The sequence below is a fragment of the Canis aureus genome, chromosome 30 (assembly GCF_053574225.1).
Source record: "Canis aureus isolate CA01 chromosome 30, VMU_Caureus_v.1.0, whole genome shotgun sequence".
In the NCBI taxonomy this organism is placed as follows: domain Eukaryota; kingdom Metazoa; phylum Chordata; class Mammalia; order Carnivora; family Canidae; genus Canis; species Canis aureus.
In genome coordinates, this window is record NC_135640.1 from 25,668,837 (window position 1) to 25,696,179 (window position 27,343).

At 36.2% G+C, this 27,343-nt stretch overlaps 1 long non-coding RNA gene across 1 annotated transcript in view; it reads right to left on the bottom strand.

Annotated features, from left to right (window-relative positions):
• Window positions 1-13,854: 13,854 nt before the first annotated feature.
• LOC144301618 (uncharacterized) overlaps window positions 13,855-27,343 on the bottom strand; it is a 52,075-nt gene continuing 38,586 nt past the window's right edge. Inside the window, exon 3 of the long non-coding RNA XR_013368376.1 lies at window positions 13,855-16,590. This is a non-coding gene — a long non-coding RNA (uncharacterized LOC144301618). The remainder of the gene's footprint in view (window positions 16,591-27,343) is intronic.

The following is a 27,343-nucleotide window of genomic DNA, read 5'->3' on the forward strand; positions in this document are numbered from 1 at the left end:
GGAAGAAGAAGAAGAAGGAGGAGGAGGAGGAGGAGGAAACATTATCATATAAAAAAAGTCAAAAATTGTCACCAGAAGATCTATAACACAAGAAAGGATAAAGAAAGTTTTCCAGGCTTAAAGGAAATGATCCCAAATGGGAATTCAAATGCTGATAAAGAAATGAACAGCATGAGAAATGGTAAATTACTGGTTTAATTTTTTTAAGTTTGTTTTGCATTATTTCTCTCAATTTGTTTTTAATACATACAGTTTTTTAGACCATACATTACAATATTCTCTTCTGGTGTTCACATATATGGAGATCCAATATATGCAACAAATGTAGTGAAAAGCTGAAAGGATATAGACCTATGTGGTTTACATACATAAAGTTGTATTAACTTAAATGAGCCATTAAAAGTTAAGGATATATATCATAATCCCTAGTTCAATCATTAAGAAAATGGCACAAGGCATCTACCTAAAATGTCAGTAGGAAAAATAAAATGGATTTTTAACATGTTTAAATAACTAAAAAGGGGAAGGAAAGAAAGAATGATTTGCAAAGGAGATTAATTTTTAAAATCAAGTAATGAAATGATAGACACGAACCCAATCATATCAATAATTAGATTAGACATTAAAGGAATAACAATTCAATGAAAAGATACAGGTTGCTGGAGTGGGAAAAAAGTGAGACTCAACTATATTCAGTCTATAAGAAATATTTAAATATACAGATGCAGCTAGGTTTAAAATATATGGATGAAGGGCACCTGGGTCACTCAGTTGGTTAAGTGTAGCAGTCTTGATTTTGGTACAGTTTATGTTCTGGGGGTGGTAGGATAGAGCCATGCATGGGGAGTGGTCCATGCTGGGCTGGGAGACTGCTTGATATTCTCTCCCTTTGCCTCTCCCCCTCCTCACTCTCTCTTAAAAAAAAGGAAGAAAGAAAATATATGGATGAAAGAAGTTATTCTACACAAACAGTAATCATAAAAAATGCAATAATTGAATTAATGCCATACAACAGAGATCGTGAGTCTGAAGTTATTACCAGTGATATAGGAGCTATTTTATGACAAAAAGGGGGGCAACTATTTTATGACAAAAAAAGGCAGGATAATAAAAATATGTATGTTTTTAATACCAGATCATCAAAATAAAAAAGCAAAAATTAACAGAATAAAAGGGAAAAATGGACAAATCTACAATTAGAGTCGAAGATTTTAAAAATTATTTTTTTAGCAATTAATAGGTCAACTAGACAATAAATCAGCAAGGATATAAACGATATGAGTAAGATTATCAAACTCACCAGAATATTTGTGGCTAATTTACATTTTTAACATAAAGGATGATATTCAGAATCACATCTTTTTTTTTTTTTCTTTGAGAGAGTGAGAGAGAGCACCAATGAGGAGAAGGCAGAGGGAGAAGGAGAGAAAGACTCCACACTGGGACTGGATCCCCAAGGCAGAGCTGGATGCTGGGACTCTGAGATCATAACCTGAGCCCAAGTCAGAGCTTCACCAACTGAGCCACGAGACCCTCAATCAGAATCATGTATTAATGATAGTCATATTAATATTGCAATAGCTTATTTCTAAATATATCATTAGAGTACATATTTCTATCCAAATATTTCAAAAAGCATTCAAGGCTTATTAAAAAATTAAAGATTTTCCACTATAATGAATTAAACATAGCTAATCCCCATAACTCAGCATCATTGCACATATTACAGGGCAGTAAAGAAGGTGGGCTGGAATTAGAAAGGACAAATACCCACCATTTGCTTTGACGATGTGGATGGAACTGGAGGGTATTAAGCTAAGTGAAGTAAGTCAGTCGGAGAAGGACAATCATGATATGGCTTCACTCATATGGGAAATGTAAGAAATAGTGAAAGGGATTATAAGGAAAAGGAGTGGGAAAAAATAGAGAGGAAGACAAAGCATGAGAGACTCCTAACTCTGGGAAACGAACAAGGGGTGGTGGAAAGGGAGGTGGGCAAGGGGATGGGGTGACTGGGTGATGGGCACTGAGGGGGGCACTTGACGGGATGAGCCCTAGGTGTTATACTATATGTTGGCAAATCGAACTCCAATTAAAAAAAAAAAAAAAAAAAAAGAAGGTGGGCTGGAAAGTCAGATGGACTTAAATAAAACCCCAACTCTGCCTCTTCCTGGTTAATGGGTGGGAGTGTACTATTTCCTATCTCAGGATCCTTCACATTCTCCTCCCAAAACAGAATGATAACCACATGTCTCATAGAGGTAAACAAGATATTAATATCAACGTGTTACAGCTGTCATTGTATGATTCTCAAAAACAGGAGCTAATTTGCGTTGCATTTCAGTAAATAAATGAAACTTGTCTTTGAAAATGCGGATGAATCCAACTTGTGACGATCACAGGGAGCCTTTTAAAACCATTGAAGTCACTGGAGGTTTATCCAGCAAAGCTACTGAGATCAGATCTGAAAGGTTCAAATCTTTACACCAAAGCTAAACCCCCTACAGTTCAAGAATCTTTGCCTGGAAATATGTACGCCTGAGTAGAGTTTTCAATTTGTTTCTTTTTTGAAACTGGTAGTTTCCTTTCCATTGCACCCAAATGTTTCTTATTTCCTTCCCCAGGTTGACAAAGAATATTGATTTTGGGAGTGAGAGAGGTCAGAGGAATTTACGATTTTTTTTTTCTTCTTGATAGTGTCAGCTTTAAAATGTCATTTAAGCAGTTTGCTTTCCTGACACTAAAAAAATAAACAAATAATCTATAGCCAGCAAGAGATACTAAAATGACCCAAATTGAGACCACCTGCCTCCTGATGAAACTGAAGGGTTTTTTTTTTTTTTTTCCCTTTAGGTTGACCTAAAGAACAAGAACAGTTCAGGTTTTAAATGATTTACCCAAGAATCTTTGATTGTTTTCACTAAGTTTTCCCAAACTGACAAGATTGAGTAAGGCTGCCATTGATACTCATCAGGAGAGTCATCTTAAATGAGATAAACTCTGAGAATTATTTTCTTTTCCAGTGGTATTTTAGTTTGATAAACATTCCAAAGAAAAATATTCAACTTCAGGGATTAAAAAAAGAATAATGGAATATTCTCACTTTTTTTTTTTTTTGGTCAATAAAGCCTCTTAAAATTGCTTTCAAAGCAAGATGAAAAAGATAAACTCTACAAATACCGTTTCTCATCTCAAATTAACTTATTTAACAAAATTTCAAAGCCAGAAAATCAATTGTTCACTTTATAAAATAGGAGTGTTTGTACTAAAAGAATGTTTATGAAGGATATACAGCATTGCTCTTTCATAATTTGAGACTGCCGAGGCTGCTTGTAAAGCCATAAGTTTCCCATTCCTTGTTAATGGTCATGACACAGGCCAGTGTTTCTCAACGTGCAAAGGTGGACTACTAGTTCCAGAATTATTTGGGAGACTTGTTAAAAATACAGAGTCATGGGACCTATCCCAATTCTTCCAAACAGGAATTTCTAGGAAGAGGTGCCAGGAGTCTATATATTTTTACCAATATCCTCGGATCATGCCTATGCAAACCAAAGATTGGGTACTGCTATTCAAGGAGATTTGGGGGATCTTGGAAAGGAGCTTGGAAGTTCATAAAGCCCTTACTCTCATAACGGAAGACAAAGGTTTTATAATTTGCTCAATAAGTCGAAGCCTAAATTTTCAGCCATCATCAAGTTTAAAAAAGCGTATATCCAATATTTTTAAATATTTATGAATATTTTCATATCTTTAATAAAATCAGGGTACAAACTTTTAAAATAATAATAATAATTTGTGAAATCCCAAAATAAAGTAAAAAATGAAGAGTATTGTGGTTTGGAAATCAGATGTCATTAAGGAAAGTCGAACATAAGAGCTTCCCCTGATATGTAGAAATGTAAGAAAAATTGTCTTAAAATTACAGCAAAAATACTCCTTGTGTTCCAACACAAAACATGTTCCATATTAGCCATCAGGGAAATGGTGATGTTGAATATGGAGGGTCAGCTTCACTTATACCAGCAGAGTTTGAAGACTACGTAAAAGCTCACCTTTTTTTCTATAAATGATTTCAAAATTATTTACCATTTGACATGTACTACATTCTAAACCCATAGCAGCTAAACCACAATCAATAAAATGAAAGCCAATAATGAAATGTAGATGGACATACGCATAGCCTCAAAATGCTGTAGGTGATTACAGAAACCACATAAGTGAAGATAGTGTGCTTCTGGCTGTCATTTATTCAAGATTTGCTATTATAAAATCCTGCAAGGTATTGCCCAGATATTGCAATGGATATTTGCAAAGTTAAGACTAAGCTTTTTCTAAAAAAAAACAAAAAAAAAAAAAAAAAAACAAACTAAGCTTTTTCTAATAGTGGCTCATATATATTAATAAAAGACCTAAATAATGAAACCTGCTCTTATAAATGGAAAAGGATGTGTATTTAGTTTCAGTGTGTAGTATATATTAATTTTTGTTCATTGGTATAAATATATTAATTTAAGAAAGCAAAGAAAAATCGTAGTTTGCTGAGAATTTTATTAAATCACAGTTCTTATTAAATGAAAAACCATGTCAAATAGCTATGCTATATTACTCAGAAAAAGCTCATCTTCTGGCAGTAATATACTTTGTTCCATCCTAGATTTCACAGGCTAACCTGATTAGCAGCTCACCAAGAACTGTGAGAATTATTCAAAAGAACTAGAAGAGAGAAAACAGGATGTTGTGAGAAACTCACATAAAGAACAGTGTATTATACTGAAGGGCTTTGCATCCTAGAGCTCATAAAATGAAAAAAAAAGAAACACCCATTGCCTTTTCTCTCAGCTCTGTGAGAGGGATACTTTATCAAACATTTCTGAAAATAGGACATCCTGCTGGTTTTATCTTATTAAACAGGGAATAAAATACATTGCTTTATTAGAGTTGTTTCAAGAATGCATCAAAGCTGAGGACTCTCAACACAGAAATCAAAGAACTGAAAAAAAAATCACAACCTCCATATCTCTTCCCCTACCAGAAATCTATAATTGGCTATAATGAATTTAGAATTGAAAGACAATTGGTAGAAATATGACTAAATCACATACCAAATTCACTGAAGCATTTAACTTTCCTATAACTATAGTCTCATGATATCCTTCTCATTAAATAGTTATGTTTCTCACCATATAGTAACATGATAATTGTTAGAAAATTACTTCTGGAAATTTTAAGAGCTATGGGTGAATCAAGTATTCAATATGAGTGACTTTTCCAAGCAGAACTTACTACCTGAAACCCATTCCTCAATCATCATTTTATTCAACAGTGTTCCAAATGGGAATTCAAGCAAGAATCTATTCAATCACATTTTTTTCTTAAAGAAATGAGGAGCTTTGAGTAGGCAGCAGATCACATACTGACCTGTATGCTTCTCTGAAAACTTCAAAGTGACCAGCCAGATTATGGGCCCCAACAGTGAATTTGACTCACTCCCATTGCGTGGCTCTCCAGGTGTTTCCTTGGGTCCTGGTCCCTGTCTAGTGTCTTCCCTGCCCCACTTTGATGAGGCTGAAGCCATGTGAGAAGATACTCTTCCATTATTTGAGCTCATTTCTGCTAGAATAGAATTTTTTAAATTCAGAATTTAAAAATAAAATAAAAAGATAAATACGTTCATACTTTTCATTTACTTCCCCTTAAGCTTGGGACAGTAACCAAGATATGGTAATAGATACTTCAGGGACGCCCAGAAGGCTCAGTGGTTAAGTATCTGCCTTCGGCTCAGGGCGTGATCCTGGAGTCCTAGGATAGAGTCCCACAACAGGCTCCCTGCAGGAAGCCTGCTTTCTCCCTCTGCCTGTGTCTCTGCCTCTCTCTGTGTGTGTCTCTCATGAATAAATAAATAAAATCTTAGAAAATAAAAAAATAAATAAGTACTTCATTAGTGGGACTGACAATACAATGTCATGGCTAAAAATATTGGTGAGAGTAGGAAAGTGGACACCAGGAGCTGGAGGAGCACAGGAATTAGGGAAAATAGAAGTAGGGAATAACAGGGAGTTAGTTAAAGGGTACAAACTTTCACTTATAAGATGAATAAGGTCTGAAGATCTCATGGACAACATGAAACTATAGTTAGCAACACTGCATTGTATAACTAAAAATAAGTAAAGAAACTGTTTAAAAAGTGAATATAGGCTCTAAATTTAGACAAATCTTGGAAGACTTTCTATCAATTATTAACTATGAGATTTGTGGCAAGTATGTTAACTATATATTTGACATATAGTAAATGCTCAAAAAATGTTAGCCATTATTACCATGATTAATTATTACAATCTCTATTATGATAATACTAAAGTATTACTATATAATACTATAATAACTATAATACTGACTAGAGAGCAGAGTATGACAATCTGTATGACTGGATAGGAAGCAGGTTAAAAGTTTTGAAGAAGACATCAATGTGTCAAGAAGTCGACTGAGAGAAACAGACATGAGAATAATGAATGGAGAAATAATGGAGAAACAGAAAACAGAAGGGAAAATTGTAAAAAAAAAAAAAAAAAAAAAAGTCATAGGTTACATGACCCAAGATTATTCTGATTTAAAAGTATCAGTTACAGTTCCCTCTCTGAGACCAAAACATACCCATGGACTTCTTAGATAGTGGATCCAATCAGATGTTTGCCACAAGAAGCCCCTCATTTCATACCAATTTCATGTAATACCAACCAAAAAGTGAGATAGGAGGCACTTCAAATCAAGAGAACACCATGCTTTCCATAAATTACAGCCAGAGAAATAAGAATCATTAAGAAGTGCTCATGAGTTGATAAGGCCTTCTGACCAAATGACTACTCAATAGAAAAAAAAGTAACAAGACAAAAAGAAAAAAGTAATGAAGTTGAAGAGAGTGGCAAACAAAAATCAACCAAGCAACCAGAGGTAGATGGGGAGGAGTTCGCAGTGTACCACTGATACTCTCCTGTCACTTGAAGAATTGAAGAGAGGCATACTGCATGCAAGAGGGGAGATTCAGCTTCGAGGGGCTTAAAACCCCAAATTTCCTGAAACTGTGGTGACGGCCAGTGCCCTACCTGACAGGGTTATGGACTGGGAGCTTCTTGTGCATATCACTTATTTTGTTCATTGAGGAATCCCAGGGCCAAGAGAGGGTGGAATAATCCAACACCTTCTGAGAGACCACCCTATCACATATCCCAGCCATTCATCCCCTGTAGTCTGCTTCAAACTCTGACAGGTTGCAAGATAATAAATGATAGGAATAGAAATAGAGTGGAATAGGGAGAGAGAACGTATAACCTATCCCCTCAGCACTGAAACCCTCCCTTATCCTCAGAATTTAAAAATTCAGAAGTGGGCTGACATGACATTTGCTGAATTTGTCTGCTCCCACAGCTCTATTGTTGTGCTTTCTCCAATTTTCACCTCTGATTCACTGTTTTCCCACATAAACCTACTACAACTTGCTTTAAAAAATTAGTATGCATTTACGAAATAAATTCAATTAAGACTATATTGATTGTGTGTCAGGCTCTAGGCTACAAGCTAGGCTTGTAGCTCAAGTTCAGCAGCAAAGGGCTCTGAACACCTCAAGTGGTTCAGCAGCCTCTGACTTCACAGCTTCAAGGGTCTTGTGAAGCTAACTCTAAAATCTACCAGGAGGATGGGGCAGCATTTGATTTAGACCATGCAATTTCTCCTTTAAACACCAGCAGTCCACTCGGGTTTGGAAACAGTGCTTGTCAGGGCAGCCATGAGCTATGGCCCCCAGTGAATCATGGGATAAGTAGAGAAAGTTCTATCCCACTAGTCATGTGGACTGTTTCAAGTGGAGAAACAATAAAGGGTATATGGCAAAAATAGCCTCAAAAAACAAATGCACCGAGTTCAAAAAGGGTGTTGCCTGTGTTCTCCTCTAGGATTTTGATGGAATCTTGTCTCACATTTAGATCTTTCATCCATTTTGAGTTTATCTTTGTGTATGGTGAAAGAGAGTGGTCTAGTTTCATTCTTCTGCATGTGGATGTCCAATTTTCCCAGCACCATTTATTGAAGAGACTGTCTTTCTTCCAATGGATAGTCTTTCCTCCTTTATCGAATATTAGTTGACCATAAAGTTCAGGGTCCACTTCTGGATTCTCTATTCTGTTCCACTGATCTATGCGTCTGTTTTTGTGCCAGTACCACACTGTCTTGATGACCACAGCTTTGTAGTACAACCTGAAATCTGGCATTGTGATGCCCCCAGCTATGATTTTCTTTTTAAAATTCCCCTGGCTATTCGGGGTCTTTTCTGATTCCACACAAATCTTAAAATAATTTGTTCTAACTCTCTGAAGAAAGTCCATGGTATTTTGATAGGGATTGCATTAAACGTGTATATTGCCCTGGGTAACATTGACATTTTCACAATATTAATTCTGCCAATCCATGAGCATGGAATATTTTTCCATCTCTTTGTGTCTTCCTCAATTTCTTTCAGAAGTGTTCTATAGTTTTGAGGGTATAGATCCTTTACATCTTTGGTTAGGTTTATTCCTAGGTATCTTATGCTTTTGGGTGCAATTGTAAATGGGATTGACTCCTTAATTTCTCTTTCTTCAGTCTCATTGTTAGTGTATAGAAATGCCATTGATTTCTGGGCATTGATTTTTGAACTCGGCCATAGTAATTTCTTGCAAGATACATCCACGAAGGCAAAAGAAACAAAAGCAAAAATGAACTATTGGGACTTCATCAAGATAAGAAGCTTTTGCACAGCAAAGGATACAGTCAACAAAACTCAAAGACAACCTACAGAATGGGAGAAGATATTTGCAAATGACATATCAGATAAAGGGCTAGTTTCCAAGATCTATAAAAATCCAACCATGAAATGGGCAAAAGACATGAAGAGAAATCTCACAGAGGAAGATACAGACATGGCCAACATGCATATGAGAAAATGCTCTGCATCACTTACCATCAGGGAAATACAAATCAAAACCACAATGAGATACCACCTCACACCAGTGAGAATGGGGAAAATTAACAAGGCAGGAAACCACAAATGTTGGAGAGGATGTGGAGAAAAGGGAACCCTCTTACACTGTTGGTGGGAATGTGAACTGGTACAGCCACTCTGGAAAACTGTGTGGAGGTTCCTCAAACAGTTAAAAATAGACCTGCCCTACGACCCAGCAATTGCACTGTTGGGGATTTACCCCAAAGATACAAATGCAATGAAACGCCGGGACACCTGCACCCCGATGTTTCTAGCAGCAATGGCCACGATAGCCAAACTGTGGAAGGAGCCTCGGTGTCCAACGAAAGATGAATGGATAAAGAAGATGTGGTTTATGTATACAATGGAATATTACTCAGCTATTAGAAATGACAAATACCCACCATTTGCTTCAACGTGGATGGAACTGGAGGGTACTATGCTGAGTGAAGTAAGTCAGTCGGTGAAGGACAAACATTATATGTTCTCATTCATTTGGGGAATATAAATAATAGTGAAAGGGAATATAAGGGAAGGGAGAAGAAATGTGTGGGAAATATCAGAAAGGGAGACAGAACTTAAAGACTGCTAACTCTGGGAAACAAACTAGGGGTGGTGGAAGGGGAGAAGGGCGGGGGGTGGGAGTGAATGGGGGACGGGCACTGGGGGTTATTCTGTATGTTAGTAAATTGAACACCAATAAAAAATAAATTAAAAAAAAAAAAAAAACAAATGCACCTAATCAGTTAGGCCAAAAGCAAACTACCTCACATCCAAAGACATCATCCTTGAAAACTCTGTAGAATGGCTCTGGTCCCACAATCCAGCAATAAGTGACTCGGTTGGCGTAGTAATAACAAAGCCTTAAATTTGTAGAATTGTTCATGGCAACTCCTTTTCCCAAGACTCATTTGACTCCCTTTCCTTGAGATGACATTTAAACAATTCAGCTTTTCTTAAACTTCCAAATTCATGATTTTCTGCTTAATTCTCAATCCCACTTGAAATTTTAAAAAAATATAACAACCAAATAAATGGACATCTTACGGTAATCTCAAGAGTTACCATTAACTTGTCCCAGAAGACAAGATTGGCAATAATTTGCTTTGTACCAGATTTTACTTCAACAAAACAAGACCATAAGCAGTTACATTTACTATAGAAGCACAAAAAATTTCATATGACCTTTTGAAAATTACAGTTATGCTAATCAGTGATGCCATAGTGGAGCAAAGAGGATCTCCTCTGTGTATTCCTTTCAGAGACAAGGTTTATTTATTCGCATCTAAAAACTCAAAGGGTTGATTTCAAGCTGTCCTATATTTTGGTCCAATATTCTTTTCAACATCTCTGTGATGTTTGAAAACAATAAATATGTTGTGTTAAGTATCCTATGTTGAAGGACACTAAGAAACAGATTAAGAGTTGCTAAAATCTTGGAAGACAATCATACTACAAAATCAGTCAGCTACTCGGTTAGAGAGTGGTGTTCTCCAGGTACATATTTAGAGCCCTCAACATGATGAGTGATTAGAATAGAATTTTGGGCAACATTATATCCTACCATTGAGTATTAAACATCTATTCGCCGGGAGCTTAACTGGGAAATAGCTTGCACCAAAACACAACACCGGTAAGTAGAATAGGGTTGAAAGTTTAGGAAGCAAAAATAAGTAAAATGGAATAATTATAGAGATAAAATGCTTTATCTCCCACTGCCAACCAAAAACAAATTTATAAATTGTGAGAGTAAATGTCAAGGCAGGAAATTCTGATAGTTAAGGTAGTGTTTATCTCCCCTTCTGCACATAACTTTTCATCAAACAAAGAGTGGTGGATGTGAATAAGAAATGTGTACTGTATAGGAGGAGAGGGGTTGCTCCCCGAGGAATTACACACAGAAAGAAATTGTGAAAATAACCATTGTGAATCTCTAAAACATACTCATTTTCCATTTTTCTCTTTCCATTCCTACTGTCTCCCACTTCCATCCCTCCTGCCAACATCTTTATCACCTTTTGTTTTCATTTCGTGTAACAAAAGCCAGGGAAGAACAGTGCAAAGGACTACAGAAATGCAAAAATGTCCATTTTTGACCAGCAGTGACATCACTCTTCACATTCCAACTGAATCTGACTCCGAAGGCAGAAAAGGGGGATAAATGAGCTTAATTGAAATATAAAATGAGGAGACAATATAAACTGTATCCTTCTCTTATCCACGGGAGCTGAATTTGCATATTTTTTTGTATTTTTTAATCAAAAGAGCTAGCATTTTGGCAAACAAGCTGTTTCTGGTTTTGCCCAACCATCATGAAAAGCCGTGCAGAGCAGAATTTGCTTTCCATATAATATATGATAGATATAAAAATGTTTCAGTCCAGAAGCATATTTTGAAACTACTATTTTGTAGATTTACTTAAGCTAGAATTAAGAATTCTAAATTTCCTGTCTAACTCTGCTACAAAATTAACTCAGAATCTTCCACACTGCTAACCTATTCACTTGTTTAAAGGGTAATCATCCTTCAAAGCTTCACTAATGTTGCCGGGTCATAAACAAAGACATATATCTTTCCTGTCCATCTCTTACGAGGCAGAGTAACTCAGTGGTTCAGATCTCTCACATTGGCCTTAAGGATAGCTGTGTTTGCATTTTAGTCCTATGAGCTGTAGAGTCTTAGATACACTTATCCCTCAGGTTTTCATTTGTAAGATCAGGAACATTGTTATAAGGACATAAATATATACAGATTCATTTTAAAATAGTGAATTGTTTCTATAAGCCAAGAGTGGTTCTAACTACTAGAAAATATAGTGATCAAAAAAATACACAAGTCTTTGCCTACAAACTCAAACAAAAACATAAACAAGAGAATCATCACGATATTATATGTGTTATGAGTGAAATAAAGGGAATGATGTATAAGAGTGACTCCTGAGGGGCACATTGTAGATGGCCTGGTCAGAGAAGGAATCTACAAGGAGGTGACAATTGAGACCTGATATAAATGAATTGAGGAACCTAAGTTCAGACTCTAGAGGAGAGCATTCCAAGCATGTGGATCAGCAGGTACAAAGGCTCCCAGGCTTGAGGGAGCTTGAATTTTAGAAAGAATTCAAAGGCCAGAACAAAGTCTTCGAGGAAACAAATTGTAGGTGAAGTTACCCGAGGGCTTGACATGGGCGATAGAGACCGGGCTGGATAAAAATTGTGCTTACAGACTAAGCAGTTTGCCTTCCAATTTCCTCTTCGAGTCCCCCTTCACTTTTCTCCATTCTGCTTTGTGCCTAGGAGGCTGCCTTCTACTCCAAAAAAGGATCCTTTTCAGTTGGGCTAGGTCAGTATAGGGCACTAGCAGGCAGGGAGAAGGGTAGGGGAGAAAGGGTAGAGGTGTTTATTTTCCCAGCTGCGCCCTCCTGTTAAGTACCTAATGGTTAACTGTACTCTTCTATAAAAGCCACAATGGAGTAAGGATTTGGAGTTTAATTCTAAAACATATGATGCTTGGACAATGACACAGTGAACATGGTAACACTTTGTATAGGCTAATCTTCATTATGATTACCCTCTTTAGACAGAATGGCTTCCTCAATACATTTGAATATTGCATTGAGAGTATCAGAGTTGCAATGAATCGTCCTCTCTTTCACCCTTTTGGCCAGTGTCCAATAGTGGTCAGGCCAAGAGGTAGATTGGTGACAATGAGACAGGACAACTTGAATGTGTTCAAATAGAATGCTTGATTCTCTGCTTCATCCTCTCCACGTGAAAATGCAGAATGACTTATCCTGAATATATGAGTGATACTAACCAGGGCACTCTGAATAAGTTAAGAAAAGGTGAAATTCCTATGAAAAATATGAAACGATCAAGGGAACATAACAGTGTAAAATTAGGTTTGGTCTCTGAAGTAACCTCTTGATAAAGTATATAAACAGAAAGGAGGCAACAATTAACTGAAAAACGAAGTGTTTACCAAAAAAAAAAAAAAAAAGACAAATAGGATGGTTAAATTTATTGCACCAAAATCATTGCTTGCCATAGAGCATTAAATTCTTGTTTCTTTGCCTAAAAAGGAGATATACTGAAAATTTGTAAAATAAAACATCAAATCTGAGTATATACTGTTCATTTGATAAAACCATGACATTTCTCCCAAAACTACTTAGCTGCAGTTTCCGGTATTTTCATTGTAAGATAGAAATAGGGAGACATTTAATCAACGTTCAGGTTTTGTATCAACAAAGATTACACGTGTATATTATTCTCCAAGGTTCTAGCAATTCTTTCTCCTAGAATTGCTTCCAAAATTATAAATTTTATGTTTACATGGACAAACTGCAGTGAAGGTTTGAGCTATAATTTGATGATCTTGATCAGTAGAAGCAATCAGTATTGAGGTACTTATTTCAAGCCTCACTCTTCATTTCACAAAAGTTTTGGTCACTGGATTTTAGTTATTTTGCTGATCATCGCATCAAAATCAACAGCTGATGAAATGGAAGCTTATCAACTTCCCTTGGAATTAGCCACAAGTGGGGAAACTTTAATAATGTTCACCAAATAGGAGGATATGGTCTGAAAGAAATACGATGCAAAATGTAATGCTTAAAATTATGTAGTAGGATTGAACTGTGTTGAATTTTTACAAAGTTCCCAAATTCAAGCCTGATTGTTCTTTCTACTTACCTTAAGGGAAGAATATTTCTGTATGTAAAATAAAGGTTTCTTTTGGCAATGAATTCAGTGAAGCCAGTGAGCAAGGTCATTGGACTCTTATGTTAAATGCTAAGCATCAGAAGAGATCTTCCAGAGGAAGAAGTGTAGCTGATTTAAACAGTGTTGGGAAAATAGATAAGATTTAAATTATATTGTCCATCCAAAGGCTCAAGGATATGTAAGATACAAACTTTCCAATAAATCATTTTGTCTTTATTCAACTGTAATGAATGCTGATTAAAGTTATGGAGAATAAAAAATATTTCTCATCTCTACCAAAAGGTTAAAATAACCCCTATTTATAAAATTTCCTTCTTTTCCCTAATAACTGGTTGTCCTTGACTCTCAGTCTTATAATTTTCTCATTCTTTATGTATCCATTTATTTAACGAAATAAATAGGTACCGTGTCCACTAAGTGCTAGAAATAATTCTAAACAAAAACAATATGATCATTTATTAAACAAACATGATCTTGCCATGAAGAATGTTAGTAACCTCTAACTATAAGGTCCTAATTTAATATTGACCAGCTAGACAACACAATCGTTATTTACAGTTACACCAGGATTCTGCAGTAAAGATGAAGCAAAAACAAAAAACATGAAGCTTTGCCCTTGCTATACTATCATCTACCTGGTATTTCTACTAAATGTAGAGAAGACGGTTAAAAACAAAAAGAACAGACTAGCCACGATATTAATATCAGATTTGACCTATTGTAAAATCTGTCTTACCTGGAAGGGTAAATCAATGGCAGCACTGCAGGGAGGGAGGCTTCATTTATATAAAAGAAATTTGACAAGAGTATTTTTTCTGAGCAAGGGCAGGAGTATACATGCACTGCTTGCTGCATTGCTTGCAGCAGGTAAACTTCCATCATGTCTCTTCTAAAATGTATGAAATGTAAACCCTTTTCATTCTTTTCTAATCACTTTCTAAAGTGCTTGCATACCCTAACTTTTAAAAATCTACTTCATTTCCTTTCAAGGCACTTCTCACACTTAGGGTTAATTTTTTAGCAAATGACAATCCTTAACGACCCACTTTCTAAATGGGAAGTTTAGAAAAAAAAATTAAAACTCACAACAAATCCTCAAAGTACAAAAGCAATGACACTTCTAAAGTAAGCTCCCATTCAGCTCCAGGGTATCTTTAATACTCACAGATCTCGTCCGCGTGTGGACTTAACAACTGTGCTTTAATCTGCTTAAGATCTGGTACTCATATCTTCCACTATTCCTTTTGATAAGACGAAATAAGCTTATGGAGCCTGTGCTGTCCCTGAGATTGTAAATTAAGGAGCTACTTAATCAAAAGAAGAAGAAAAAGGAAAGATATGACATTGGCAATGGTTTTAAATAGCAAGTCTGGACCCTGCTCTAAGTCAGAGATTATCCAAAAAGAAATAAAAAAACGTTCACCTCTCTGTTCCATGGATGGACACTAGGAGATGGACAATCCATGAGAATAAAAGAGGCAGCTATTCCTCCAATCTGGGTCCAGCCAGGCAACCCAGGGAGCCTTCAGGCACAGCCCCTGCCCTCCCTTAGACCCATTTATTCCTCTCACATTAGTGCCTACATCTCATCTTTGATTATCGCCTCTTTCATTCTCATAGGATTTCCAATCAGATTAATATCTGTTGAGTGACTATATTTTATATACTGGAAAATATTCTCATTGGTGAAAACCAAAATCACATTATTTACATCAAAGCACACATGACAGTTATTATAAATATAACTGTACTTTTAAAATAAACTAATATTTTAACAAATCAATATTTTATTTTTAAAATTATACATTTTTAAAAATCATATTAATAGTCGTATTTAAAATAATTGAGTCACATTATAACCAAAGCATCATAATCCCTTAAAATGTGTTGTTCAAAATCTCTTATTGTTCTGTGCATCCTTCCCAACTTAAAAATATTATCAGAAAAGCAAGTTTTATCAGTTCCTTTATAACATATGGAGTTTTCTATGGTAACTGAATAGGGGCATTGGGCTGTTTCTGATAATGCCCACATCTGTGCCAATCAGGGCTTTGAAAAAGTCACGTCAGCTTCTTGGTGAAAATGAATAATCCCCTTTAACAGACAGCACAAGTGATTTGAATATAGCACATTCTATTGGTTATAACTGAAGACTATTTGTTATCAGGCAATAGGTGTGGCTATTAGAAACTCTACACATATTCTTTTTTTTATTTTTTTTTAATTGGAGTTCAATTTGCCAACTCTACACATATTCCAATTCACTTTACTTGTTTTACACATATGTGCAGAGAAGCTGAAATGAATATTTATTTTAAGACTCTAAGGGGTTTTGTTGTTGTTGTTGTTATTGTTGTGTTTTGCTTTGTTGTATGTCACTTACCTAGTATTTTCTAAATTTCCACCAAATGCCCAGGATTTGCTGTACTGTCCAATAGGGTAGCTACCAGCCACATGTGGCCATTTAAATTTAAATTTATATTGATTAAAGTGCCTATTAGCCACATGTGGCCTACTTTACTGGGGAACAGATTTAGAATGCTGCCATCATCATAGCTAGTTCTATTGGACAAAACTGCTCCACATTCTTGCTGCTCAAAATGTGATCTGAAATTCAGTAACATCCACCTAACCCAGGTGCATGCTAAAATCTTGTTGATATTGTTAAAACAATATATGGGCTGGTTTGTATTCACATTGAAGTTTTAGACATGATGCTTTCATCTGGGGATCTTGTTAAAATGCAGATTCCAATTCAGAAAATCTGGAGTTGGGCCCAAGATACTGCATTTCTCACAAGCTCCTCGGTGACATCAATGCTTTTAGTCCGTGGACCATGCTTTGAGTAGCAAGGACCTGGAAGAAATGAAAATAATGTAATGATAGACTTTTAACCTCAGAGAATATACCTTCTTTGAAAAAGATAAGATTTCAACATATTAGCCATTGATACAATACAGAATTGGGATGAGATTATTGATTTGGAAGAGAAGAGTATGAAAGTAGCTTTATAGGTAGTGGCCAAACCTTGCAATGATTATTACCATTGTGATAATCATAAGTGAGCACAGACAATAAGAAAGAGGCACAAGGGCAGCTCAGGGGGCTCAGCAGTTTAGCTCCGCCTTCAGCCCAGGGTGTGATCCTGGAGAACCGAGATCGAGTCCCACGTCCCGCTCCCTGCATGGAGCCTGCTTCTCCCTCTGCCTGTGTCTCTGCCTCTCTCTCTCTCTCTGTCACTCATGAATAAATAAATAAAATCAGAAAGAAAGAAAGAAAGAAAGAAAGAAAGAAAGAAAGAAAGAAAGAAAGAAAGAAGAAAGAAAGAAAGAAAGAAAGAAAGAAAGAAAGAAAGAAAGAAAGAAAGAGAAAGAAAGAAGCACAAAAAATATGGTGAATACTCAGTCTGTGAAAATAGAGCAGCTCTATGAGCAATAAATGAGGGGACAGAACAAGGAAAAAGTCAAAGGTCTTGTATTACGAAACCTCCACAATTCAGATTGACAAGAGTGGTAGAGTACTGCAAAATCTCAAAAAGTAAAGAAGAGTTAACACAGTTGGTAGATAACTATTTACAAAGAATAAAATCTCAAACTAGCATTTTAAGCTTGAAACTCTATTGCTTTACAACAAAATAAAAGGATACAAAGGCAAAATATATTGATACTTTCCAGGAACCTTATCCCTGTTTTGTAGAGAAAACAGAGATAAGCAAGGAAATCTCTCCCAGCTACCAGATTTTTTTTTTTTTAAAAACCATCCAAATAATGTGCTGCCACAACTAATATCCATAGCCACCATCCTAAGAAAAGTGCAGAAATCTCTGGTGGTTTGCAAAATTTTCTTATACAAAACTTCACTCTATTGAATGTACTTAGGGGTTTAGATTAAAACTACTTCACTCCTGAGGAACATATATGAAAAACAACTAGATCAAACTAGAATTTGGAGGAAGGGAAGACATTAAGGTGGAAGATATTTCTGAAGTTCATCTTCATAAATACAGTAAGTGCAAAGATAAGATCATTCTGTTTCCTAAAATACTTCTACTATGTTGGGATGCTTCTCAAACAGCAGGCTGGACACCTGAGAGAAGATGTGGCTCTAGTATGACATCATGGTCATGATTATCATCACCATTATCACCACCACCATAATCATCACCATCACTTATTCTGTTCCAGAATATGTGCTAATTCTCTGTTGTGGATTACTTCATGGCACTGAAGGAAGAACAGATGGAGGAATTGTTCCATCTCTATTTTCATTCCAAGCACCAAATACATTAAAGCCTTTATATAAACAAAAAAAGTAAATATTTAAGAGACCAAATTGGAACCTTGCTTTGTTTTTACTCATTGAATAGAGTAAAACCCAATAATGAATCTGGCTTCCATTGTGATTTGACTTGTAATGAAACAGAATGGACTGTAAATATTAACGTCATCATCTCTCATCATCATCCATTGCCCATACTAGAAAAAAAAAAAAAAACCCTAACTCAGAATTATTTCAAGGTATGAAATACTTGATCCCCTCAAGGTGATTTTAGTTAATGCTATAATTCAAAGAATTAATCACGTTAGAATAAATTAAAATACTCCTTTGTTGGAGACACTTCTTTGACAACCTCTTACTCTTGTGGAGAAAGTTTGTTTTGTCAACCATATTATTGAATTATTGTACTTTAAAAAGTCTTTGGGACTTTTTTCCCAATAACGTCATCCTCCTCTTATGTAATGGGCTTAAAGCAATTAAATAGCAACACTATGATTCTGCTTACTAGGCTAATCTCATCACCAATAGCAGAAGCTTCTTTGAAGTAGAGCTTTGTGTAAGGAGCAGAAGAAAAAAAAAATGTAGGAATGACAGTCTTCCAGGCAATAATCATCCAGAAGATGGTTTTTCTTTTCTTTCCTGGAAGCACAAAGAGTTATACAATCCAGCTATCACCAGAGATAGAAGTTACTTCAGGGAATTCAAAGAGAATGACATGAAGAAATCCTTTAACTCTGCTCTGCACCAACGTGTGCAGTAGCAATGGTCAGGGAAATAGTAAGACAGAGAGTTCTGGATACGGGGGATAGATCCCATGTAAGCAAAGAAGAAAGAATCCATTTTAATGATGGCTTCAAAAATAAGAGACAAAACACTGACAATCAGATCTAGTTGTGGTCTCAGAAAATGACCAACCAGGATGGGGCTCAGAAGTGAGTATTGTGGAACAGAAACAGAAAGACTCAGACCCAAACACTATCAAAGAAGAAGTTTAGGACAAAGAGAGAGACAAAATAACTGCCCTATTTCATAACTCTTCCACCCCTCAGATTCTCAATGGAATAACCAAAGAAATGAAAGGAAAACATAAGTATAAATATATATTATCAAGCACATTTAAATAAGAAAAAAAGGTGATGTACACAGGCCAGAAGCCTCAGGAATCTCCACTACATGAACTTTTGTCAGGACCATATGAAAAGGTGAGCTAAACTGAGGGATAATAAATAAAAAGGTGCAGTCAGCTTGGGGAGTAAGGAGATGGGCACCCAACTGGAACCCTAATTTAGAATGATGGGTTGGGAACTAAGTGGCAAGTCCCAACCTCAAAAGAGACTTTGGAAAATATAATAAATGTTGGCACTGAAAACAGCATGCCACAGCAATCCTCTCAAACTTGTATTTGATGCAGAGAAATGGGGCATGGAAGTACTACTATGTGGAGGCAAAAAGAGCTTGATGTTGCTGGTACTCATTTTGGACAACCACTGCTAACCGCCGAAAACCCTCCTCTTCTCTCTCTATGTCTCTGCCTCTCTCTTCGTGTCTTTCATGAATAAATAAATAAATCTCTAAAAAAATTAAACGATATATTAGGGTATGGGGAAGATATAGTCATTGGAGATAAAAGAAAAAAGCTTTTCTCAAAATTCATAGGTAAAATCTTCAGAAATAAATACTTTGGGAAGCAAAGACTAGTAGATTCACTCCACAGCTGCATTGCAGTAATTACTGTAGTTATTTGTAAATCTTTATCTTACACTATGACTAAGTATACAGTCTAATATAGTGAGTATATTTCATTCCACAGTGTTGGTTTAGCCATTCTTGATAAATCCGCCATGGTCAATGTTGGCAGTCCACTCAAGATTCATTCCTTTATTCCCACACAGCACCTGTGGTCAGGAAGAAGCTGACTACCTCCACCTCCAGCTCAGTGTCAGAAATGGATCCTTTTTAAGTTGATTTATTTAAATAGACTCTATATCCAAATAATTTCATGACCCCAAGATCAAGAGCCACACGCTCTTCCAATTGAGCCAGGCAGGCACCCCCTAGATTGGATCCTTTTTTGGTTTAAGTTAAACAGTTCTCTCCATCCTCCCAGCTGCAATTGATATTCCTAAATGGTCAAATTCAAGGTAGGCTGACAGACTCTTGCTGGAAGAGTGGAACGCAGTACTCAGCACCTTCCTCAATATTGTCATTTCTTGTCCCCGAACTACAAAATGTTTTTTAGTAATGGCACCAGTAGATAAACAGAGCCAAGAAAAAGGCAAAGAAAGGGAAGTCAGAGCCACTGGATTGCTAAAGTCCTGGACTTCCAATTATAGGCGATAATAAACTTTCTCAACCTTTGAGCCACTTTGAAATGAGGGTTGTTTTTTTTTATTGTTCTTGAAAGCATCCTAATTGATACAAACTCCTTTTGTTGCCTTTTTAAAGGTTTCAAGAAACTCTTGATCATGTTGGATCCAATCAACATTGATTCCATCAGTCTGGTACCCCAATGGGTAAAGCAATGTACATCTATCAATTGTGTGCCATAGGCAATGATTTAAGATTTGCTTAGGCTTCAAGTTTTCCAATATATTAAAATTTCCTAGCTATATAATCTAGGAATGCCATCAAGACTTTATAACTTCCCAAGACCCTCCACTGTATACACATCAGAACACTGTTTTTACATGGAAGACAAATCCTGGAAAATAAACTACTTAAAACCAAGAGGTTTTTTTTTGAACAATAAGATTTAGTAGGAATAAACATAATTAAAGTTGATCTTGAAAAGCTAAGAGTAAAGGGGCACCTGGGTGGCTCAGTGACTGAGCATCTGCCTTTGGCCCAGGTCATGATTCTTTGGCTCAGGTCATGATCCCAGGATCCTGGAATGGAGTCCCACATGAGGTTTCCCACAGGGAGCCTGCTTCTCCCTCTGCCTGTGTCTCTGCCTCTTTCTCTGTGTCTCTCATGAATAAATAAAGTCCTTAAAAAGAAGCCAAAAGTAAAAGTAAAAAATGAATTTATATATTGAAGGAGGAAGCTAAACAAAATGCTTTTTGTAGCTTTCCCTATTTTTCAAACAGTTTACTCATGAAAGTGAAGGTCCATGTCTACTTGAATGTTAAATATGATGCTATTTTTGGTTTTCACTGTATCAAGAACCACATTCCTCAGCACTGAGAGAATAATTTCAGAAAAGGCTTTTTAGATCACTTTCTCTAAAGCAGGTTTAACTGAGTGGCACACCCACACTTGGCCATTAAATGCAAAGCAAACTACTTTACCAGACTCTGCGTTTCTCCATCCTATCCGTCCTGGAATTGGCAACCTCCCACCTACTTAGCAATTGTTCCCAAGACAGTTGGTTTTGCAAAATCATTCCCACCCAGAGAAGTACCCCTAACCGAAACTGTCCCTTCTACTCTCTAGTTCCCTTCCCTGGGGAGAATTGGAAAAGGAGCAGATCATATTGTGAGGAAGATATGGGACACATGTCACAAAGAGGAAATGACACTGGAGCAGAATAAGAAAAATCTGAATTGTAGCCCTCGGTATCCCTATGTTGTTCTCTCAAAATAAGCTACAGAATTTCCCTAAGCTTCAAATTAGTCTCATATGCAAGCTTGTTTTAAGAGTCATATGCAGCAAAATGTTAAGAAGTTTTTGGTATAATATTTATTTCTGCTCCAGGTAAGGGACTTCCAATTCCTGACTTCTAGTGTTTGAAACATTTGATTTATGGCTATTTTTTTTTTCCTTTTCATGGTCTCACTATTTTTCTCTTGAACTGTTGCCTACTTTGTCAAGTAATTAGCATAGGGATGATTCTAAGTGTGGAAATGACTCACCAAAAGACTTTTGAAAAATGTACTCTGCTCCATAGACTGTGGTGAATGTAAGTACAGGAATTAGCATCGGATAGTCTCTGGAGGACGTTCCCAGCCTAATAAATCCATGATTCATGAAGGGAAAAGTCTCCGAACCTTGGAAATGGGTTCTGAATTATATATCCCCAAGAGCTGAGGAACTTGGCAGTGCTGTAGGTATCCCAGAATGAGTACTCTTGTGTACATTCCAAACCGTTATGGTCACTCTCAGGCTCCTTCATCATAACCAGGGATTTGCAAAGATGGTATGAATGTGGTCAAATGTGTATAACTGTTTCCTAAAACGTCTGATGTTCAGCATATAAGTTCTTCAGGCGGAAGCCTCAAATGTATTACGTGTGTTACAAAGGAAGACAACTCTTCATAAACACAATCTGCTTTCTGCCATTTTTGAGTTTTTAACAAGAGCCTTTACAATGCAGGGGTGTGGAGAACTGACAGATTTTGCACATTTTAGTGCTTTTCCACAATGTTTGCTCTGTTCAGCAGAATATAAGCTTTCAGATTTAAAATATGTTCTCTAGCTTATCCCACTGTGCAAATCAGTACATTAAGCAAGCCTAGCAGAAAACCATAAGCAGGCAGACAGAAAAGCTGCAAGAGGCTTTCCTATCAAATGTGATGGGAAATAAGATTTAAATATCGGTTTGCCCACCAGCGTATGAACCAGAAATCACAATCCAGAAACAAACAAACAAACAAACAAACAAAAAAAGATACCAAGCAAGGTCAACAGAGACACACAGTAGATTGTGAAATGGGGAAAAAAAAAAAAAAAACACTTAAAATAATGCAAACTAAAACAAACTGCCTTAAGCATATTTCATTAAGAATCCTATAAGTATTAAAATACATTGTTAATGCAGTATAAACTCCTGCAATAAAGAAACCCATACAGGGTCTCTATCTCTTGCTCCCATGAGAGTCCAGGCAGGTGTTTCTGGCTGGCAGGCAGCTCTCTTCCACTCAGGGACCCAGAGCTCCAAGATCCTTCCATCCAGGATCCTGACATCACTGTCCACATCCTATAGGCTATCCCGTCATGTCCAAATGGCAGAAAGAAGAGGGCATGGGGGAAGCACATCTACTCAGAAAAAGACCTCAGCCTGGAGACACAGTCTTTTGTCTGTCATACCATTAAGAACTCAAGCAAAAGACCACACTGCCTATAGGGAGGCTGGGAAACATAGCCTTGCCAAGTGCTGAGAAGAAGAGGCGAAGGGATTTATTCGGTGCCCAACAAATTTACAGAAATAAGAGAGTACAATAGTCATCACACACCAACAACATTGCAACCAATTGGAATTGGGAAAATATTTTAACACACATCAGAAGGAAACTAAGTTAATTATTATACAAAGTAACAAAAGTATAAAGATAATTACAATCAATCATTTTTGCTGTCTTATTAAAATATGATTAGTTTGAGAACACAAGCAGTAACAAGTTTCAGGATGCTAATTTTGAGTCATCACCACCGAAATGTGGCATCGGTGTGAATTGAAACAAACCAGAGACTTAAGGGAAAATAGGGAAGAGAAAATGAATGGCTCAAGACCTGAATGCAAGTCCCTTTGTTAAAAATGTGAGATTAAGTGATAACCACCTCATATTCCAGTTTCTCTTCTTTAAAGAGATACTGAGGGCAGCCCGGGTGGCTCAGCGGTTTAGCGCTGCCTTCAGCCCAGAGCCTGATCCTGGAGCCCCGGGATCGAGTCCCATGTCAGGCTCCCTGAATGGAGCCTGCTTCTCCCTCTGCCTGTGTCTCTGCCTCTCTCTCCCTCTCTCTGTGTCTCTCACGAATAAATAAATAAAATCTTTAAAAAAATAAAAAATAAAAAAATAAAGAGACACTGACCTGGTTTCCTCCTAACCACTCATAAGATTTCTGTAATAAACATACTTAAATTGGGATAAAATAGAGGAAGTTGTGCGAGTTTTGTTTTATGTATATATAAAATTTGAAATTTATATAACTTTTGTTGCTGAATTAATATATGTGTAATTACAAAACTTAAAACCTAGAAATTTAGATAATGTAACAGTGAAATATATATTTTAATGAATCACATTTAAGAGTGTAGAAAACACTGTTTTTACTAAAAATTGTTTAAAATATTTAATAATCTATTCCATAAGAAAATAATTTACGATGATTTCATTTTTTAAATTTCATATTATTTTAATGAGAGCAAAGTGATCAATTTTGCCTGCTTCAACTCTTTGAGATTCAGTTTTTAAAGGTATTCTAAGCTTATTTTTATAGTGGTTTTAATGTACATCAAAACTGAAAAAGGTATTTCATAAAGCTACAATATGCAAACATGTACTTAGGGATGGATGATCCATGGCTAATGCTAATGGATATAATTCCATATTTCAATATCATAATGATTCTTCATTTTACTGATTTATTGTAAGATCTAATTAAAACATTTTAGAGGGGTGTTTTGTTTTATATTGATTTCTTAATGTCATAATTGGGTTTACAAAGCGTTTCTACTTGGACTAAGGGAAGCTAACAACCCTGAAAATGTTATTGTTCACTTTACTGGCATTTTAGCATGACCTTGGGTCTACAGTTCGTTTGGGAGAATCTTTAAAGCTTGTCCATTTGGGGAGGATTCATTAAGTTAAAACTAGAAATTTCCACTTAAAAAGGCACAGAGTAATTACACTTTATTGAAATACACTGAAAACAAATGACCAAGTGGAAGCAATTCTGCGGAATCCTGTGTGCTCCTTGAGCTCAAATCCTTGAATAGCCTGATTTCCACCTATATGACCATATGGAGACACAAAAGTCACTCCCTCAAGTAATTATTTGTAAGCCTAATTCCTTTCTCACATATTATAAATAAAATTTAAAGTGTACCACAATAGGTTATTTTGCACCATCCTGTGTGTGTTCACCTTAACTTTGAGATATTGGCTGAAAACACTGTATTCCATTACCCAACGATTTTTTCTTTAATGTAGTTTCTGATTGCATGGGGCTGGGGTGAGGGTGGAGATTCTGCATTTCTAACGATAACTCCATGCTTTTAGTCCTTATACCTCAAGTTAAATTGCAAGAACTTAGAATACAGTTGATTTATAGATGACAAATATACTGGGCACACCTGTAGTGAACAAAGCCATAGCCTGAGACATGTCTACATAAACCTAAAAAGAAGAAACATCGAACAGGAAAAGAAGTAGCCAATCATTTTACCATAACTGATGTTTTCTTGAAAGGTAGCTCCATCCCCCCACTATCTAGAGCTCTGGACATGTTTTAGACAAAAATCTGGCCAGAGGCAAGATTTTGCATGCTCTCTAGAGTTGCTTAAGATTGTACATAAGATCATTAGCAGTGGATAACACAAAGCTAGGACTATCGAAGAGTTTATAGCCTCCCTGGTCATATACATGCTGTCCTCTTTCTATCAGGGAAGTGATGATAAGATCCTGATCCAGACAGTGGCATTGAAAGGATTATACAAGATAATAAGGTCCATCATACCTCATGTTAGCTGTCCCTAAGAAATCCTCGGTGTGCTGCTGTGTTGAGGAAATTTCTCATTGCTTCCTCTTAAACTTAAGCTGACCAATAATCTCCAAACAGCCTCAGAAAAACTCTAAAATATTCTACTATACGTTGGGATTAGACAACATGGTAGAAAAACGAAACAGATTCATTTCCAAGTACTACATAGTTAAAAACAAAACAGAAATTCAAAGTAACTGTTTTTCTATGCATTCACAAAGTACCCGCAACTCACTCTGAATTAGTGTGCTTGTTAAAAAATAGTCAGCCTTGTCAAAGGAACTCTTAGTGTTTACTCAAGAATATGAGAGGGGGAGAAAAAACTAGCCAATCACGAATAGGGCAATTTTATTTTAAAGGCGTGTATGATCCTGGAGAAGGGAGAATGAACCAAAATTGTGTGCTTAAAGGAGTCTTAAAACACAATAAAAACTTCTGATCTTATCCTTACCCCAAAAAAAACTGCATTTTGAGATTCTGTATATATAGATAGTTAAAATCTAAGCATTCGATCAACTGAGTGTTTTGATAACTTTGCAACCCCAAACTTCTTAATAATGAGGCTTTTCAGATGATATTTTAATAAAATTCCAAATATGTTACTTTGGCTTTTATTATGGGAGAAAAAACTAGCCAAAAAAAACCCTCTTTCTAAAATAACTAAATATGTGTGCCATTTTCAAAAGAACTTTTAGTAACATATTCATCCCTGAGGTCTGTTTAAATGTTATAGAGCTTATACATGCATTTGCACATATGCATGCCCTTTTTTCTTGCAAAAAAAAATAATATACTTTTTAAAATAAAGCTATTCCCCAAAATGTTTCCTTTTTGATGTTACTAAAGAAACACTTGACTTTATTCCCGGAATAAATGTTAGCAGCACTGAAGATCCACTATTGTTAAAACATAATGAAGGGTGCCCCAAAAAAATTCCTGCTGAAATAAATCATGCCAAAATTTCAAGAACAAAGGAATAGAATGATCAGATTATGACAAAGCAATTTCTCTCCCTATTATAATATTGATAAAAAACTCTTAAGTATTTCCTCTTCCCAGTATATCATAAAAGTGAAAAATAATCTGTTGTAGCTTCTTAAATGTTTATTTCAACAGGGGAAAAAGAAAGAACATCTTTTGAACACATAATATGTACTGGACACTGTGCAAACGTCTAAGGTACATATCTCATGTGATACTTTCAAAAAACTTAGAATAAAGGTAGAATTATGTCCATTTTATGGAATAAAAAATAAGGTTCAAAAAAATTAAGTCCTCCTGTCTGACCAGTGTCAGAAAGCTAGTGAGTTGCAGGCTAATTATCTCAATGGCGAGCCCATGCTTGCACTGGTAAAGCAAGACTGGATGTGTTGGGTCTCTGGGCAAAAAGCATCAGCCTGCCCTTAGCAATCACACTTTTGCAGTTCTGTGCAACCAGGCAGTACAAAAGTATGGGCATGAGGGCACATCAGCTGCCCGTTCTGACCCTCTGCTCTCCATAATTTCTGAGTACATGCATACACAAACACAAAAGACCTGACATTGGAAAGAAAAAAAGTAAAATTGTTTGAAATAGGATGAAACATAAAACAATACATGAAATTGCCAGCTTATATTATGAAACGATAGTCACACTTGAATTTGTGCTGTGACAGTATAAACATTAAATTGTTTTCATCCTAAAAGGAAATAAAAATGAAATCAACTGCAAATATTATCTCAAGGAGACATCTATGACTCTTATGTTAAATTGGGTCTATCAATCTCATTGTGCCCACTTATGATAGGTAGGGAAACATTTTACTGTTATAATGTTTATACTGGGAGGGGCGGGAAGGACTATGCATGTTTGTCCCCAGTGCTATGCTAAGAAAGCTAGAATTAACGAAATCTCATTAATTACTAAATAATG